This window comes from Heterodontus francisci, chromosome 5 (genome assembly GCF_036365525.1).
Source record: "Heterodontus francisci isolate sHetFra1 chromosome 5, sHetFra1.hap1, whole genome shotgun sequence".
Taxonomy (NCBI): domain Eukaryota; kingdom Metazoa; phylum Chordata; class Chondrichthyes; order Heterodontiformes; family Heterodontidae; genus Heterodontus; species Heterodontus francisci.
Genome location: NC_090375.1, coordinates 23,386,383 through 23,404,441, shown reverse-complemented (window position 1 = coordinate 23,404,441; position 18,059 = coordinate 23,386,383). Strand labels below are relative to the sequence as shown.

Here is an 18,059-nt window from a genome sequence, read left to right as displayed (position 1 = left end):
GATCTGATGTGAACTCAAATTCCCAGAACAATTGTACCATCTACAGCTCATGCAACTGCCTGGCAAGCACAGGGTCACTTCTGAGGCAAGGTCAAGGACAACAGCGATAGCCTCTCCTTTGCTTTGAAGCCCGATGTATCAATCAAAAATTATTAGGTCCCCCCCCTCTCCTTTGCAACGGCAACCAATTAAGCACTTGTTACCTATGTGGATTAACACATTAAGTGATCCATCTAAAAGAGGATGATTTATCTATTTATGACCATTGACACACCAGCCATCAATTCATATCCTCCCTAGTACATAGAAATTAAGACAGGAGAGACAGAGCTAGAGAGCTAAGAGATTCTCTGCCAGTATGCAATAAAGTGCCCATAAAACAGATCCACCTCCAAATTCCCAAGAAATACTAGAAACTTGAGAACTTGACAGGGTAGATGCTGAGAAGCTGCTCCCCTGACTGGAGAGTTTTGAACTAGGGCTCATAGTCTCAGCATAAGGAGTCAGCCATTTAGGGCTGAGCTGAGGAGAATTCCTTCACTCAGAGGGTTCTGAATCTTAAGAATTCTCTACCGCAAAGGGTTGTGGATGCTCAGTCATTCGAGTGCATTCAAGGCAGAGATTGACTGATTCTCTTAGGGCCCAAAAATCTAAGGACAGTGTTAGGGCCATTTACGGCACAGGAGGAGGCCATTCGGCCCATCGATTTAATGTTGGCTCACTGCAGAGCAATCCAGTCAGTCCCACTCCCCGGCTCGATCCCCGAATAGAGTAGGAAAGCGTACCTGAGGTAGATGATCAGCCACGATCTTAATGGAAAGACAGAGCAGGCCCAAAGTGCCGTTCAGCATACTTCTATTTATGATGTTAAGCAGTTTTGTTTTACTTGGAAATAAGTTGGATCCCTGGTCTATCACATTCAATGATCAAGGGTCGAGGTAACAAGAAACTTCACATGACAAAGTTTTCCCTCCAGGTTTCAAAACCACTGACTGCAAGAATAATGTGTGAACAGGACTGGGACAAATATCCTTGCAGAAAGGTTTGAACAAAGAACAAAGAAAATTACAGCACAGGAACAGGCCCTTCAAGCCAGCTTGCTAGTGCTGTTGGGGATAGTTTATATTAGCTTGGCAGGGGGATGGGAACCTGAGGGCAGTCTCGGATAGGACAATTTTAGGGCAAGGAACAGGAAGCAGAAAATTAGCGAGTGACTCTGAAAGACAGAAGAAGCAAAAGGTTAAAAAGTGAACAGCACAGGAATTTCACAGTGTTAAAAGGGTATTTATTTAAATGCAAGTAAATAAAGCTGATGAGCTCAGGGCACAGATAGATACATGGCAACACGAAATCGTTGCTACAACGGAAATGTGGCTTAAGGAGGGGCAAGAATGGCAACTCAATATCTCTGGCTATAGAGTTTTCAGGCAGGATAGAGGGGGAGATAAAAAAAAAGGAGGGGGTAGCATTATTAGTTAACGAATCAATAGCAGCTTTGAGGAGGGATATGCTAAATGAACTATCAAATGAGGCCATATGGGTGGAGAAATAAAAAGCTGCCACAATACTAGGAATGTACTATAGCCCCCCAAATAGTGAGGGAGGTAGAAGAACAAATATGTATGCAAATTTATGAGTGCAAAACTATAGGGCAATAATAGTTGGGGATTTCAACTACCCCAATATCAACTGGAATACAAAGTGTGAAGGGCACAGAAGGGACTAAATTCTTGATCGGTGTTTGAGAACTATTTTAGCCAGCACGTAACAAGCCCAACGAGAGAGAGCACAATTCTAGATTTAGTGGAAGAACTAACAGTGGGTGACCATTTTGGAGATAGTGACCATAATACATTACGTTTTAGCATAATCATGGAAAAGGTCAAAAATAAAACAGGAGTAAGAGTTCTAAATTGGGGGAAGGTGAATTTTAAGAAGCTGAGAGGTGACCTGGCGAAAGTGGACTGCATACAGCTACTTGAAGGGCAATCAGTGGCAAACCGGTGGGAGGCATTCAAAAGCGAGATTCTACAGGCACAGTGTAAGCATGTCCCCACAAAGACAAAGCGTGGCACTGCCAAATCCAGAGCCCCCTGATTATCTGGAAGCTTACAGGGCAAGTTAAAGCAGAAAAAGAAAGCTTATGACGATCACAAAAATCTTAATTCTTTTGAAAGCCTAGAGGAGTATAGAAAGTGCAGGGGTGAAGTAATAAAGGAAATGAGAACAGCAAAGAGAGGACATGGAAAATTACTGGCAGGTCAAATCAAGGAAAACTCAAAGATGTTTTATCAGTATACTAACAGCAAGGGGATAACTAAGGAAAGAGTAGGGCCTATCAGAGATGTACAAAGGAACTTACCCATGGATGCAGAAGATGTGGACAGGGTTCTTAAACAGTTTTTTGTCTGTCTTCACAAAGGAGAGGGTTGATGTAGACATTGTAGTTAAAGAGGAGTGTGAAATATTAGATACGATAAGCACAATGAGAGAGGAAGTACTAGATGGTCTGAGATCCTTGAAAGTGGATAAATCGCCAGGGCTGGATGGATTGCATCCCAGGTTGTTAAAGGAAGCCAGGGAGGAAATAGCAGATGCCCTGAGGATCATCTTCAAATCCTCACTAGATACACGAGAGGTGCCAGAGATTGGTGGTCTGCAAACATTGTACCATTGTTTAAAAAGGGTGCGAGGGATAGGCCAAATAATTAAAGACCTGTCAGTCTGACCTCGGTGGTGGGTAAATTATTAGAATCAATTCTGAGGGACAGGATAAACTGCCACTTAGAAAGGCACGGATTAATCAGGGATAGTCAGCACAGATTTGTTAAGGGAAGGTCATGTCTTACAAACTTAATTGAGTTTTTTGAGGAAGTAACAAGAAGGATTGATTAGGGTAGTGCACTAGATGTGGTCTACATGGATTGTAGTAAGGCATTTGACAAGGTCCCACATGGCAGACTGGTAAGTAAAACAAAAGCCCATGGGACATAGGTCAAAGTGGTAGGTTGGATCCAGAATTGGCTCAGGGACAGGAAACAAAGGGTAGTATTCAAAGGATGTTTTTGTGAATAGAAAGCTGTTTCCAGTGGCATTCCACAGGGCTGAGTGTTGGGTCCCTTGCTGTTTGTGGTCTATATTCATGATTTGGACTTAAATGTGGGAAGCATGATTGGGAAATTTGCTAATGACACAAAAATTGGCCATGTAATTAATAGTGAAGAGGAGTGCTGTAGACTCCAGAAAGATATCAATGGTTTGGTTGAGTGGGCAGAAAAGTGGCACACGGAATAAGTGAGGTAATGCATTTGACGAGGGCAAATAAAGCAAGGAAATAAAGAATAAACGGATGGATATTGAGAGGGGTAGAAGAAGTGAGACCTTGGAGTGCATGTCCACAGGTTCCTGAAAGTGGCAGGACAGGTAGAAAGAGTGAAGGAGGCATTGGGATGCTTTCCTTTATTGGCCAAGGTATAGAATTCAAAAGCAGGGATGTAATGCTGGAACTGTATAAAACACTGGTTAGGCCACATTTGGAATATTGTGTACAGTGCTGGTCAAATTACAGAAAGGACATAATTGCTCTGTAGAAAGTACAGAGGATACTTACAAGAATTTTGCCAGTGCTTGGAAATTGCAACTACAAGCAAAGATTGGATTGGCTTGGGTCGTTTTCCTTAGAACAGAGGAGGCTGAGGGGTGACTTAATTGAGGTGTACAAAATTATGAGGAGCCGGGATAGATTAGACAGAACCTGTTTCCCCTAGCGGAGAGGTCAATTACCAGGGGGCATAGATTTAATGTGATTGGTAGAAGGCTTAGAGGGAACATGAGGAAAAGCTTTTTCACCCAGAGGGTGGTGGGTGTCTGGAATTCACTGCCAGGAACAGTGGTGGAGGCAGAAACCCTCAATTCTTTGAAAAGGTACCTGGACATGCACCTGAATTGCTGTAATAGGCAAGATTATGGACCAGGTGCTGCAAAGTGGGATAAGATTGGGTGGCTAGTTTTTTCGGCCAGCACAGACAGGAGTGGCTGAATGGCCTGCTTTGTAACGTAATTTTTCTATGGTTCGAATCTCAAATATAATTGCTTGGGCCACAGTAATTTACCCAAAATAAAGAAAACAGGATCAACCATTCATTTTGTACCTGCACAAATGAATTATGACAGCTCATAGCAAATGGCTTCCGCATAGGCATCTGATGTATACCCTGATTTATTTATTACATTTTTAGTTATATAGATCCCTCTAGCTTTTTTTGGGGGGGGGGGAAAAAGAGAAATGTTGCTTTTATCGGTGTCCTACAGTAACTTGCACACTAGACGTTATCTTGCCCCTTCCCATTACCCCTCCCTCCCGCAAAATCTGTCTCTGCACTCGTGTGCATCCCCTCCATTTACCTCACCTGTGGCAATCAGGCATTCAGCTGCCTTAGCCAAATGCTGCATTTCTCTCCCTAAAACCCTCCTCCACAATTCCCTCAAAACCACTCCTTTGACAAAGTTTTTGATCACCCCTCTTCATACTATAGAATCAAAGAATAGTATATTGGAACCGGTGCAAACTTTCTCCGTACTCTTACCTCAACCCTTCCTAATGTTAAACATCTTTATCAAATCTCCTCTTAACCTCCTCTGCTCCAAGGAGAAAAATCTCAGCTTCTCCAGTCCATCCACTTAACTGCAATCCTTTATTGCTGAAACCATTTAGTAAATCTCTTCTGTACCCTGTCCAAATTATTCACTTCCTTCCTGAAGTGTGGTGTCCAAAACTGGGCACAAATCGACAGCTGGGGCCTTCTTTGGCTCAGCATCCAGATTTTTTTATTGCACCTCTGAAGGGCTTTAGTACATTTTTCTATGAATGACTAGCATTTATACATCACCTTTCACAACCTCAGGACATCCCAATGCACTTTACAGCTAATAAAGTACATTTGCAGTGCTGTCACTGTTGCAATGTAGGAAATGCAACAGCTAATCTGCATAAAACATCCCAAAAATAGCAGTGTGATAACAACCGGACAATCTGTTTTCAAGTGTTAGTTAACGTGTAAATATTGGCCAGCAAACCAGGGAAAACTCCCCTAAAATCATCTCTTCCTGTTCCTGCACCATTACCTCTGGTGTCCCCCATGGCCCCCTATTTCTCACCTACATGCTGCCCTTCTGTATCGTCCAAAAGTATAGCGCTAGTCTTCACATGTACGCTGATGGCACCCAGCTCTACCTCACCACTACCTGTCTTGACTCCTCCATTGTTGCTAAATTATCAGACTGCTTAATCCAATATGCAATACTGGATGAGCAGAAACTTCATCCATTAAATATTGAGAAGACAGAAGCCATTGTCTTGGTTCCTGCTCCAAACTCTGTTCCCTAGCTGTCGACTCCATCCCTCTCCCTGGCAGCAGTCTGAGATTAAACCAGTCTGTGATTAAACCATAAATATAAGCAAAATACTGCAGATGCTGGAAATGTGAAATAAAAACAAGAAATGCTGGAAATACTCAGCAGGTCTGGCAGCACGTGGAGAGAGAAGCAGAGTTAACGTTTCAGGTCAGTGACCCTTCTTCACAACTGTGATTAAACCAGTCCGTTTACAACCTTGGTATCACATTTGACCCAGAGGTGAGCTCCCGACCTCATATTCATGCCATCACCAAGACCGCCTATTTCCACCTCCGTAACATTGCCTGACTTCACCCGTCACAGCAACCCTCATTCATGCTTTTGTTACCTCTGGACTTAACTATTCCAACGCACTCCTGGCCGGTCTCCAGCATTCTAACCTTGGTAAATTTGAGGTCACCCAAAACTCTGCTGCCCATGTCTTAAAACACACTAAGTCCATTCACTTATCATCCCTGTGCTCGCTGACAGACATTGGCGCTCGGTCAAGCAATGCCTTGATTTTAAAATTCTCACTCTGGTTTACAAATCCCTCCATGGCCTCGCCTCTCCCTATCTCCGCAATCTCCTCCAGCCCCACAACCCTACAAGATGATATCTGTGCTCCTCTAATTCTGGCCTCTCCAGCATCCCCGATTTTAATCGCTCCACCATTGACGGCCGCACCTTCAGCTAAAGGCCTGCTAGCCGACCCGAACCCAACGGGATCCGACGACATGCGTCGGGTTCGGGTTGGGGTTGCACTTCCAGGTCCAGCATTTGGGCTCGGGTCGGGCCAGATCAGACACACTATCACCACCTCAGTTAAGTGACTTTAATGTTAATTTACTTTTTGGACTTTAAAAGTGGTTTTGTTAGTTATTTTAAGCTTGTGCAGGTAAGGAACAAAGCAAAAAACGGAAGGCAAGTTAAGTGATGGTCGAGTCGGGCGCAGGAAAAACAGAAGGACTCGGGCCGGGTCAGGCTCAGATGGGAATTCATCAGGCTCAAGTCAGGTCCCATGTGCAGACCCGAACAGGCCTTTACCTTCAGCTGCCTAAGGCCCTAAGCTCTGGAATACTCTCCCAAACTTCTCTGCCTCTCTCCCCTTCTTTAAGACACTCCTTAATACCGGTGGAGTTTAACGAGTCATATAGGTAACTGTGCACACTTGAGGCCTTAAGCCTTAGCCAAGAGCTTACCTATGTTATGACCTTAGGTAGGTTCTGGGAAAACAGAAACTGCATGTGCGAATTCCTTGTTAGCTTGGTTTGGAGGTTCTTAAAAATGATGGTTTTGAGCATGTGTTGGACATCCAACTGACCAAATAAAAATACTTTTTACAGGGTACAGAAAACCCTAGCATAGCTTGAGGAGAGTTGGTGCGGACTCGACGGGCTGAATGGCTTCCTTCTGTGCTGTAACCATTCTATGATTTTATATCAGTACTTCCTGATCTACTCGCCTTTTTTTTTTAAACTTCTGCCAACCCTGGCGGTGTCCTGTCCTGACCCTTGACCTTAAAATAAGACTTTGAAAATATTTGCTAATCAACTGCTTGTCGCCGAATAGATAACATTTTCATGTTTTCAGAAGCCTGGGAAGAATGATATCACTCCCCAAGTTCCATTCAATGAACTTTCTCAGCTAGTGAGAAATGCACAGCCACTCCGGTTTTTTTGGAAACTAATTCAGATTTATAGAGAAATATTCTCTACAACCACTTGGATTTTTTTTTCCAAATGGCCTCCAACCATATGCTTGCTTTAGAGAAAAAATAATTTAGCAGGCTGTATTCTAAATACAATGAAATGGGAATTATAATCAGCCTCACAAAAGATGATTGATTCTCCAGGCATAATACAGAAATACTGTAACAGAATTTATACATATACAAATGCAGATTATGAAAGCAACCAGTCTTTTAGGGCAGATTGGTCCTTAATTCTCCTAACGTCTCAAATTTCATCTTTGTGCTTAAATCCCTACATGAACTTTGTTCCCTCCCCAATTCTCACTTCAAGCACCACAGCCATTGTTTGACTCTGGCGTCATGCATTTCAGCCCCCATCCAATCAGTAGTTGTGCCGTCAGCTACCTAAACCCCTTGATCTGGAACTCAAAATCCTTACCAATATTTATCCCTCAACCAACAACACTTTTTAAAAAAACACACCGTATTGCAGCCCTGATTGAAACACTACATATAAGCACAGTGTCTCCTTTAAGTAGCGGCTACTGGTAAATGCTGGGTATGAAAAAAAATTGCAGCGGGAGGTAAGCTGTATGTTATACCTCAGAGAATTGCTATAGTTTGAAGAGTTTAAAAAGGCACTATTACTTTTGCTACTGCTTCACAAAAATTACTTCCTCTACATTTACCTCTATATACACTTTAAATTATCTGGTAAATATCACACTGCTGTTTGTGGGAGCTTGCTGTGCACAATTCGGCAGCTGCATTTCCAACATGGCAACTTCAAAAGTTAGGAAAAGCATAATATATCAGCTTCCTTTCTTTAAACCTTTCCACCAAGACCTTCCTCAAAATTAACCTCCTCGACCAAGCTTTTGCTGAGTCCTCCTAATATCTCCTCCTTGGGCTTGGAGTCCAGTTTTGATAAGGCCTAGGAAGCTTGGGACATTCATGTTGAAAGGGGTTAAATAAATACAAGTTGTTGCTGTTATGTCAGTAGCATTAAAATTTCATCCTAACCTTCTTGCAAAATTTACTTAACATTTATAATATTAAAAGTATTTTTTTTTTATTCATGTGGATGTGGGTGTCACTGACCAGGCCAGCATTTATTGCCCATCCCTAATTGCCCTCGAGAAGGTGGTGGTGAGCTATCTTCTTGAGCCCTGCAGTCCATGTGGGGGAGGGACACAGTGCTGTCAGGAATGGAGTTCCAGGATTTTGACCCAGCAACAGTGAAGGAACGGTGATTTTGTTCCAAGTCAGGATGGTATGTGGCTTGGAGGGGAACTTGGGTGGTGTTCCCAACCATTTGCTGCCCTTGTCCTTCTAGGTGGTAGAGGTTGCAGGTTTGGAAGGTGCTGTCTAAGGAGCCTTGGTGCATTGCTGCGGTGCATCTTGTAGATAGTACACACTGCTGCCACTGTGCGTCGGTAGTGAAGGGAGTGAATGTTTGTAGATGGGTGCCAATCAAGTGGGCTGCTTTGTCCTGGATAGTGTCGAGCTTATTGAGTGTTGTTGGAGCTGCACCCATCCAGGCAAGTGGAGTATTCCATCACACTCCTGACTTGTGCCTTGGAGATGGTGGACAAACTTTGGGATGTCAGGAAGTGAGTTACTCGATGCAGGATTCCCAGCCTCTGACCTGCTCTTGTGGCCATGGTATTTATATGGTTTATATGACTCTTCTGACGCCCTACGTCATTTTGACAATTTCCAGTTTCATGGTCCCAACCGCCTCCTCTTCACTATGGACGTCCAATCGCTCTACACCTCCATCCCCCACCAGGATGGTTTGAGGGCTCTTCGCTTCTTCCTGGAACAGAGGCCCAACCAGTCCCCATCCACCACCACCCTCCTCCGCCTGGCTGAACTTGTTCTCACATTGAACAACTTCTCCTTCAACTCCACGCACTTCCTTCAAGTAAAAGGTGTCGCTATGGGTACCCGCATGGGTCCTAGTTATGCCTGTCTTTTTGTGGGATATGTCGAGCATTCTTTGTTCCAGTCCTGCTCAGGCCCCCTCCCCCAACTCTTTTTCCAGTACATTGATGACTGTATCAGTGCCGTTACCTGCTCCCGCCCCGAACTGGAAAACTTTATCAACTTTGCTTCTAATTTCCACCCTTCTCTCACCTTTACATGGTCCATCTATGACACTTCCCTTCCTCGACTTCTCTGTCTCCATCTCTGGGGATAGGTTGTCTACTAATATCCATTATAAGCCCACCGACTCCCACAGCTACCTCGACTACACTTCTTCACACCCTACCTCCTGCAAGGACTCCATTCCATTCTCCCAGTTTCTCCGTCTCCGACGCATCTGCTCTGATGATGCTACCTTCCATGACGGTGCTTCTGATATGACCTTTTTCCTCAACCGAGGAATTCCCCCTACTGTAGTTGACAGGGCCCTCAACCGTGTCCGGCCCATTCCCTGCACCTCTACCCTCACCCCTTCCCCTCCCAGAACCGTGACAGGGTTCCCCTTGTCCTCACTTTTCACCCCATCAGCCTCCATATCCAAAAGGATCATCCTCCGCCATTTCGCCACCTCCAGCGTGATGCCACTACCAGTCGCATCTTCCCCTGTCAGCACTCCGAAGGGATCATTCCCTCCGCGACACCCTGGTCCACTCCTCCATTACCCCCACCACCTCGTCCCCGTCCCATGGCACCTTCCCCTGCAATCGCAGGAGGTGTAATACCTGCCCATTTACCTCCTCTCTCCTCACTATCCCAGGCCCCAAACACTCCTTTCAGGTGAAGCAGCGATTTACTTGTACTTCTTTCAATGTAGTATACTGTATTCGCTGCTCACAGTGTGGTCTCCTCTACAATGGGGAGACCAAGCGCAGACTGGGTGACCGCTTTGCGGAACATCTCCGCTCAGTCCGCAAGCAGGACCCTGAGCTTCCTGTTGCTTGCCATTTCAACACTCCCCCCTGCTCTCATGCTCACATCTCTGTCCTGGGATTGCTGCAGTGTTCCAGTGAACATCAACACAAGCTCGAGGAACAGCATCTCATCTACCAATTAGGCACACTACAGCCTGCCAGACTGAACATTGAGTTCAATAATTTCAGAGCATGACAGCCCCCCATTTTACTTTCATTTTTAGTTATTTTTTCTTCCTTTTTTTTTTTACATTCTTTTTTTTTACAATCTTTTTTTTTTGCATTTATTTCATTTCATCTTAGTTTGCTTACCCACTGTTTTTTTTCAGGTTTGCACTTGCTGCTGTTCAATATTCAGTGTATTAACACCTAATCTGTACTAATGCTTTGTCTTTCAACAGACCATTAACATATTGTTTGCCTTTGCTCCGTGACCTTTTGGTCAGCTATGTGGCCTGGTCCAATCTCGACCTCCTTTGTTATCTCTTGCCCCACCCCCACCTACTTATAACCTGTGACTTTTCTAATATTTGTCAGTTCCGAAGAAGGGTCACTGACCCGAAACGTTAACTCTGCTTCTCTTTTCACAGATGCTACCAGACCTGCTGAGTGGTTCCAGCATTTCTTGTTTTTATTTATATGGTTACTCCAGTTCAGTTTCTGGTCAATGTTATATATTTTACATTGCATTTAAATCTTATCTATGCAATCAATTTTACAAGAGGGGCTGAAAGTATGAATTTCACTCCTGAAAAACCACTGGGAGCCTTTATATTGAAACAAATCCTTGCAGTAATGTTGCACAGCTTCCATAATTAAGGATTCATCATTGAGTGCAACTTTTTTCCTTCGACTGCAGCATGAATATTATACAAAACAATGAAAATCATACTACACAGAAGAAAGCCATTTGGCCCATTGAATCAGGGCCTAATCTTTTGAACAACAATCCAATTAGTCCCCCTCCCCCGTCCTTTCCCCTTCTGTCTGCAAAGTCTTTCGCGTTCAAATGTTTATCTAATTCCCTCTTGAAGGCTATAACTGAACCAGCATCCACCACGCTTATCAGGCAGTAAATTCCAAATCCTAACCACCGTTATAAAAGTTTATATAAAGTGAACTGCAGCTAGTACTGTCTAATCCGCACGCTTTTTTTTTTACAAAGAGAAACAGAAAACTTTTCAGTCCAATTACTGGGGAAACATTATCGTGGGGAACTACAACAGGTTAATGACTCGAATGCAAATAAAGCTGGCACATAAACCCAACCGAAGATTATGATTCAACTTTTAAATTGAGAAACACATTTTAAAAAATTTACCTTCAAGAGTAACTCAACATGTAGATTAATTATCAAAGCATCTATTATGTTGCTGCCCTGTCAAGTACAACCAACTCCTATCGAAGCTGCTCTTCAGGTAGGCCCAACCGAATGACTCGGGGGCGGGGCTTTCAACTCACACACATGCGCAGCAGCTCCGGAATCCCCCTCTCCCACACACACTCCAAAAACAATCGGACCACCTCGAAGGCGCGAGACGATTCGAGCCAGGCACCTCGCGACGCAGCTGCGTCTGCTTGTCATCAACGTCAGGTCGGTTTGAATTTGGAGAGCGTCCGTTATCACAGCGCCCGGCTGTTTAACCGCCAAAAAAAACCACACACACACCGAGCCAACGTGCCGTAACCCGCCCTCATAATGAGGCATCCGAAGTACTCACTCACTGTTCAAATAAAAAGTTTATTCGAATTGAGGTTGACCCAAGACGTTTGAACCAATGATAAATAAGCGCGGGTTTTTTTTTTGTGAGTACACTGAAGCATGCCCATTAAACTCTCCGCCGTAAAGAACTGTGTTAAAATTAACGTTTTTTCGGTGGCCTTGTTGCGTGGTGAATGGGCGGGTGGGGTTTGGGGGGAATTGTCGGGAGAAGAATAAAAAGATGTGTTAAATGACAGTGGAGTTTTGTGGCGGTAACACGGAGGTCACGAAGGCAGATGTCAGCTCAGATCTGGTCCATTGCCTGGCACTGCAAATCCCCAATTCTCTGAAAACTCGACCTCTAATTTTAAACCTAAATTTAAAACTTACCTCTAAACCGTAAATTTTAATAACTTTACGCATTTAATGTAATAAAACATCCCAAAGGCGCTTCACGAGCGAAATCAATGAAAATATTTTTGACAGGCAGCCTGAGCGACCAGGAAAGAAGTCCAAAAGCATCTTAAAGGAGGTGGGGGAAGAGACGGAGAGGTTTGGGGTAGAAATGAGAAGTTTAGGGTCAAAGCACCTGAAGGCACAGCCGCCGATGGTGGAGCAATTAAATTTGGGGATGGTCAAGAAGCCAAAATGAGATGATCGCAGATATCTTGGAAGTTTGCAGGGCTTGAGGAGGTTACAGAGATACGATGAGGGCTTGGAGGAATTTGAAAACAAGGATGAGGATTTTAAAATTGAGGTGTTGTCATAGAATCATAGAAAGTTTAAGGCACAGAAACAAGCCACTTGGCCCATTGTGTCTGTGCCATCCAAAATTCTAATCCAGCATTTGGTCCATAGCCCTGCAGTTTACGGCACTTGAGATGCATATCTAGACTCCTTTTGAATGAGTTGAAGGTCTCTGCCTCAACTACCCTTTCAAGCAGTGAGTTCCAGACCATGCACAGGAGTGATGGGTGAATGAGATTTGGAGCAAGTTAAGCCATTGGCAGCAGAGTTTTGCATAAGCACAAGTTTATGTAGATTTGAAGATGAGAGTCTTGCCAACAATGCATTGACCTTTAGTCACATCTAAAGGTAACAACTGACTTTAAAAGTTTCTATAGGTATGTGAAGAGAGAAAGATTGGTGAAGACAAATGTAGGTCCCTTGCAGTCAGAAACAGGGCAATTTATTATGGGGAATAAAGAAATGGCTGACCAACTAAATGGTTACTTTGGTTCTGTCTTCACAAAGGAGGACACAAATATCATACCAGAAATGTTGGGGAAAACAGGGCTTACTGAGAGACAGGAACTGAAAGAAATCAGTATTAGTAGAGAAATAGTGTTGGGGAAATTGATGGGATTGAAGGCCGATAAATCCCCAGGGCCTGATGGTATGCATCCCAGAGTACTTAAGGAAGTGGCCTAGAAATAGTGGATGCATTGGTGGTCATCTTCCAAGATTCTATAGACTCTGGAACAGTTCCTACAGATTGGAGGGTAGCTAATGTAACCCCACTATTTAAAAAGGGAGGTAGAGAGAACGCAGGGAATTATCGACCAGTCAGCCTGATGTCAGTAGTGGGGAAAATTCTAGAGTCCATCATCAAAGATTTTATAGCAGAGCACTTAGAGAACAGTGGTAGAATCGGGCAGAGTCAGTATGGATTTACAAAAGGGAAATCATGCTTGACAAATCTACTAGAATTCTTCAAGGATGGAACTAGTAGAGTTGATGAAGGGGAGCCAGTGGATGTGGTTTATTTGGATTTTCAGAAGGCTTTCGACAAAGTCCCACATAAGAGATTAGCATGTAAAATTAAAGCGCATGGGACTGGGGGTAGTGTATTGCTATGGATAGAAAATTGGTTGGCGGACAGGAAACAAAGAGTAGAGATAAATGGGTCTTTTTCCGAATGGCAGGCAGTGACTTGTGGGATACCGCAGGGATCGGTGCTAGGACCCCAGCTGTTCACAATATACATTAATGATTTAGATGAGGGAACTAAATGTAATATCTCCAAATTTGCAGATGACACAAAACTGGGTGGGAGGGTGAGTTGTGAGGAGGATGCAGAGAGGCTTCAGGGAGATTTGGACTAGTTGAGTGAGTGGGATAATGCATGGCAGATGCAGTATAATGTGGATAAATGTGAGGTTATCCACTTTGGTAGCAAAAACAGGAAGGCAGATTATTATCTGAATGGCTATAAACTCAGAGAGGGGAATATGCAGCGAGACCTGGGTGTTCTCGTACACCAGTCGCTGAAGGTAAGCATGCAGGTGCAACAGGCGGTAAAAAAGGCAAATGGTATGTTGGCCTTCATAGCGAGAGGATTCGAGTGCAGGAGCAGGGATGTCTTGCTGCAATTATACAGGGCCTTGGTGAAGCCATCCTAGAATATTGTCTGCAGTTTTGGTCTCCTTATCTGAGGAAAGATGTTCTTGCTACAGAGGGAGTGCAGCGAAGGTTTACCAGACTGATTCCTGGGATGGCGAGACTGACGTATGAGGAGAGATTGAGTCGGTTAGAATTATATTCGCTGGAGTTCAGAAGAGTGAGGGGGGATCTCATAGAAACCTATAACATTCTAACAGGACTTGACAGGGTAGATGCAGGAAGGATGTTCCGGATGGTTGAGGAGTCCAGAACCAGGGGTCATAGTCTAAGGATACAGGGTAAACCTTTCAGGATTGAGATGAGGTGAAATTTCTTCACCCAGAGAGTGGTGAGCCTGTGGAATTCGCTACCACAGAAAGCAGTTGAGGCCAAAACATTGTATGTTTTCAAGGAGTTAGATATAGCTCTTGGGTCTAAAGGGATCAAAAGGTTTGGGGTGAAAGCAGGAACAGGCTACTGGGTTGAATGATCAGCCATGATCATAATGAATGGTGGAGCAGGCTCGAAGGGCCGAATGACCTACTCCTGCTCCTATTTCCTATGTTTCTATGTAACAAAGGCATGCATGACTATTTCAACAGCAGATGTGCCAGGCAATGTCACGGAGGTGGAAGTAGGCAGTCTTGGTGATTGTGTGGATCCATGGTCAGAAAATCAACTAATCCTAAAACCTAAAATAACCTTGCTAGGCACTTTGCAACCTTCAGACCTTAACTGCAGTTTCCATTTTCTTTCTGGTTGTAGGTGCGGTAATGTAGGATGGGTCTGCTCATATTTTTGGACTGGGAATGAGTAGGTTGCTGCTTGGGATGGAAATTGCCCATTGATAAATTTCCAACAGAGTGGTCTGCACCCTTGGTGTCAGTGCTTTTTCCTCCCATCAGGCTCACCTGCAGGAGCCTGCTCCAATTTGCCAGGTATTCTGGTCACCTGTCCCAATTTCTCATGTGATTCAGTGTCAAACTTTGATTAGAGTCCCATGAAGCACCTACATTATAGGTGCAATATAAATGCAAGTTGTTGCATTGTTTTGCTCTCCATTTAGCTATCCTGATTTAACTGTTCATTCTGGATCTCATGTCTTTAATTTCTCTCATGTCTCCTTTGTCTTATACCCACACAAAGATGATGGACATGCAGCAAACAATCCATTTTGGTGGGGAATCTTCTTTTGGTGTACCTTTGTTGATGGTTGAGAAAGCCAATCCTTGAAAGGCAGGTTCTGCCACAAGTGCCGCACGTGAAGCTGCCAAGTGACTATGCTATTATCACTTGTTATTTAACCATCATCTGACCTCAAGACATTCACTTCATATCATTCCTTTTCTTTTAACATGTAGTCTTCGCCTACCTTTGCTTTGTTTCCTTTTTACACAGGTGGATTTTCCATATGTGAAATTGGATGATTTCTGAGTGACCCCATGAATAGTTCCATAGTGCTATATCAGTGGCCACCCTTTATCCAGCATTTTCTGCTTTTGTTACAGTCTGCACTCTATTTCTCGTCTAGTCTTCCCACATATTTGTGTCAGTAAACGGAAAGATCATACTACTGCTGCCTTCATTCAAATTATTACATACATACGTACATATGAATTAGGAGCAGGAGTTGACCACTTGGCCCCTTGAGACTGCTCTGCCATTCAATAAGATCATGGCTGATCGTAACCTCAACTCCACATTCCTGCCTACCCCTGATAACCTTTCACCCCCTTGCTTATCAAGAATCTATCTACCTCTGCCTTAAAAATATTTGAAGACTCTGCTTCCACTGCCTTTTAAGTAAGAGAGTTCCAAAAACTCATGACCCTCTGAGGGAAAACAAATTCTCATCTCTGTCTTAAATAGACAACCCCTTATTTTTAAATAGAGACCCCTAAGTTCTAGATTCTCCCACAAGAGAAAACATCCTTTCCATATCTACCCTGTCAAGACCCCTCAGGATCTTATACGTTTCTATCAAGTCGCCTCTTATTCTCCTAAACCCCAGCGGGTACAAGCCTAATCTGTCCAACCTTTTGTCATAGACAACACACCCATTCCAGGTATTAGTCTCGGAAACCTTCTCTGAACTGCTTTCAATGCATTTACATCCTTCCTTCAATAAGCAGCTCTGTTAATTAATGATGGTATTAGCACAATAGAGAGGGATAACCTAAGTTCAGGAAACCAGGATGTAGAAGCCGATTGGGTCGAGATGAGAAATGATGAAGGCAAAAAGTCACTTGTGGTTGTACAGGCCCCCTAACAGTAATCACACGGTAGGACAGGATATAAAGGAAGAAATAATGGAAGCTTGTCAGAAAGGTAGGGCGATAATCATGGGGGATTTTTATCTACATATAGACCGGAAAAATCGGATGGGCAAAGGTAGCCAAGATGAGGAGATCATAGAATGTTTTCGGGATAGTTTCAGCATGTTCTGGAGCCAACCAGAGAGCAGGCTATACTCGACCTGGTATTGTGCAATGCCAGTATGTTACCCCCTACACCACGAGCTTTTATTTTCCACAATAACCTTTGATATGGCATCTTATGCCTCCTGGAAATCTAAGTACAGTACATCCATTGGTTCCCTTTTATCCACAGCACATGTGCACATTATTGATAAAGACAGTGGAGAACAACTCTCCTAATACATATCTCTGTGGACTTCCACTAGTGGCAGAACCTCACACAAACATCTTTAATAACTACTCCTTGCCTATGCAAGTCTAACCAATTTGCAATCCATCTTAAAATTTGACCACCAATCCCACAGAATAGTTCCAGCACTGAAGGAGGCCATTCAGCCCATCCTGTCTGTGCTGGCTCTCTGAAAGAGCAATTTACCTCGTACCACTCCTCTGCCTTTTCCCCGTAGCCCTGCACTTTCTTCCTTTTCAGATTACAATCCAATTCCCTCTTGAATGCCTCGATTGAAACTTCCTTCACCACACTCTCAGGTTGTCCATTCCGGATGTGGAGGCAGTGGCATAGTGGTAATGTTACTGCGCTAGAAACCCAGGCTACTGCTCTGGGGACACGGGTTGAAATCCCATCTCAGCAGATGGTGAAATGTGAATCATATTAATCTGGGAATGAAAAAGCTAGTTTAATGGTGACCATGAAACCATTGTTGATTGTTGTAAAAACCCATATGATTCAATAATGTCCTTTAGGGAAGGAAATCTGCCATCCTTACATGGTCTGGCCTACATGTGACTCCAGACCCATAGCAATGTGGTTGACTTTTAAAATGCCCTCTGAAATGGCCTAGCAAGCCACTCAGTTCACGGGCACTTAGGGATTGGCAATAAATGCTGGCCTAGCCAGCGACACCCACATCCCACAAATGAATTTTTTAAAACTCAGTGTGAGGTCACCATTGCTTATTTTGCCAATTACCTAAAATCTTTGTTCTTGTTTTCAATCCTTCCACCAATGGGAACAGTTTTTCCCTATCTACTCTGTCCAGACCCCTTATGGGTTTGAACACCTCTATCAAATCTCCTCTCAATCTTCTTTTCTCCAAGGAAAACAATCCCAACTTCTGCAATCTGTCCTCGTAACTTAAGTTCCTCATCCCTGGAACCATTCACAAGAATCTTTTCTGCCCTCTCTCTAATGCTTTCAGAACTGGACACAATACTTCACCAGACTCAACTTTACTTAGCAGCTTTTTGTGTCACTTTATTGAAGGTTTTTTGGAAGTCCAGACACAGGAAAGAAACATAGAAACATAGAAAATAGGAGCAGGAGTAGGCCATTCATTATGATCATGGCTGATCAGATAAGGAGACCAAAACTGCACACACTATTCCAGGTGTGGCCTCACCAAGGCTCTGTATAATTACAGCAAGACATCCTTTCTGTTAACTTCTGCAGGGGAAAAAAAAGCTATGGCTCTATATACTTATGTTGCGATTTAATTATTTTGGAGGGAGAGATTATTTTAGTTAGCATGGACAGTGTCAATTTTAAGGCT

General features: G+C 43.6%; 1 protein-coding gene across 3 annotated transcripts in view; it reads right to left on the bottom strand.

Moving 5' to 3' along the window:
• cep192 (centrosomal protein 192) overlaps nt 1–11,491 on the bottom strand; it is a 239,969-nt gene extending 228,478 nt beyond the window's left edge. For 2 of the 3 annotated variants that reach the window (XM_068031195.1, XM_068031194.1), the window contains exon 1: nt 11,309–11,491. The gene's annotated coding sequence lies outside the window, so the exon portion shown is untranslated. The remainder of the gene's footprint in view (nt 1–11,308) is intronic. The other variant, XM_068031193.1, reaches the window with a different exon arrangement.
• Between the last annotated feature and the right edge of the window lie 6,568 nt (nt 11,492–18,059).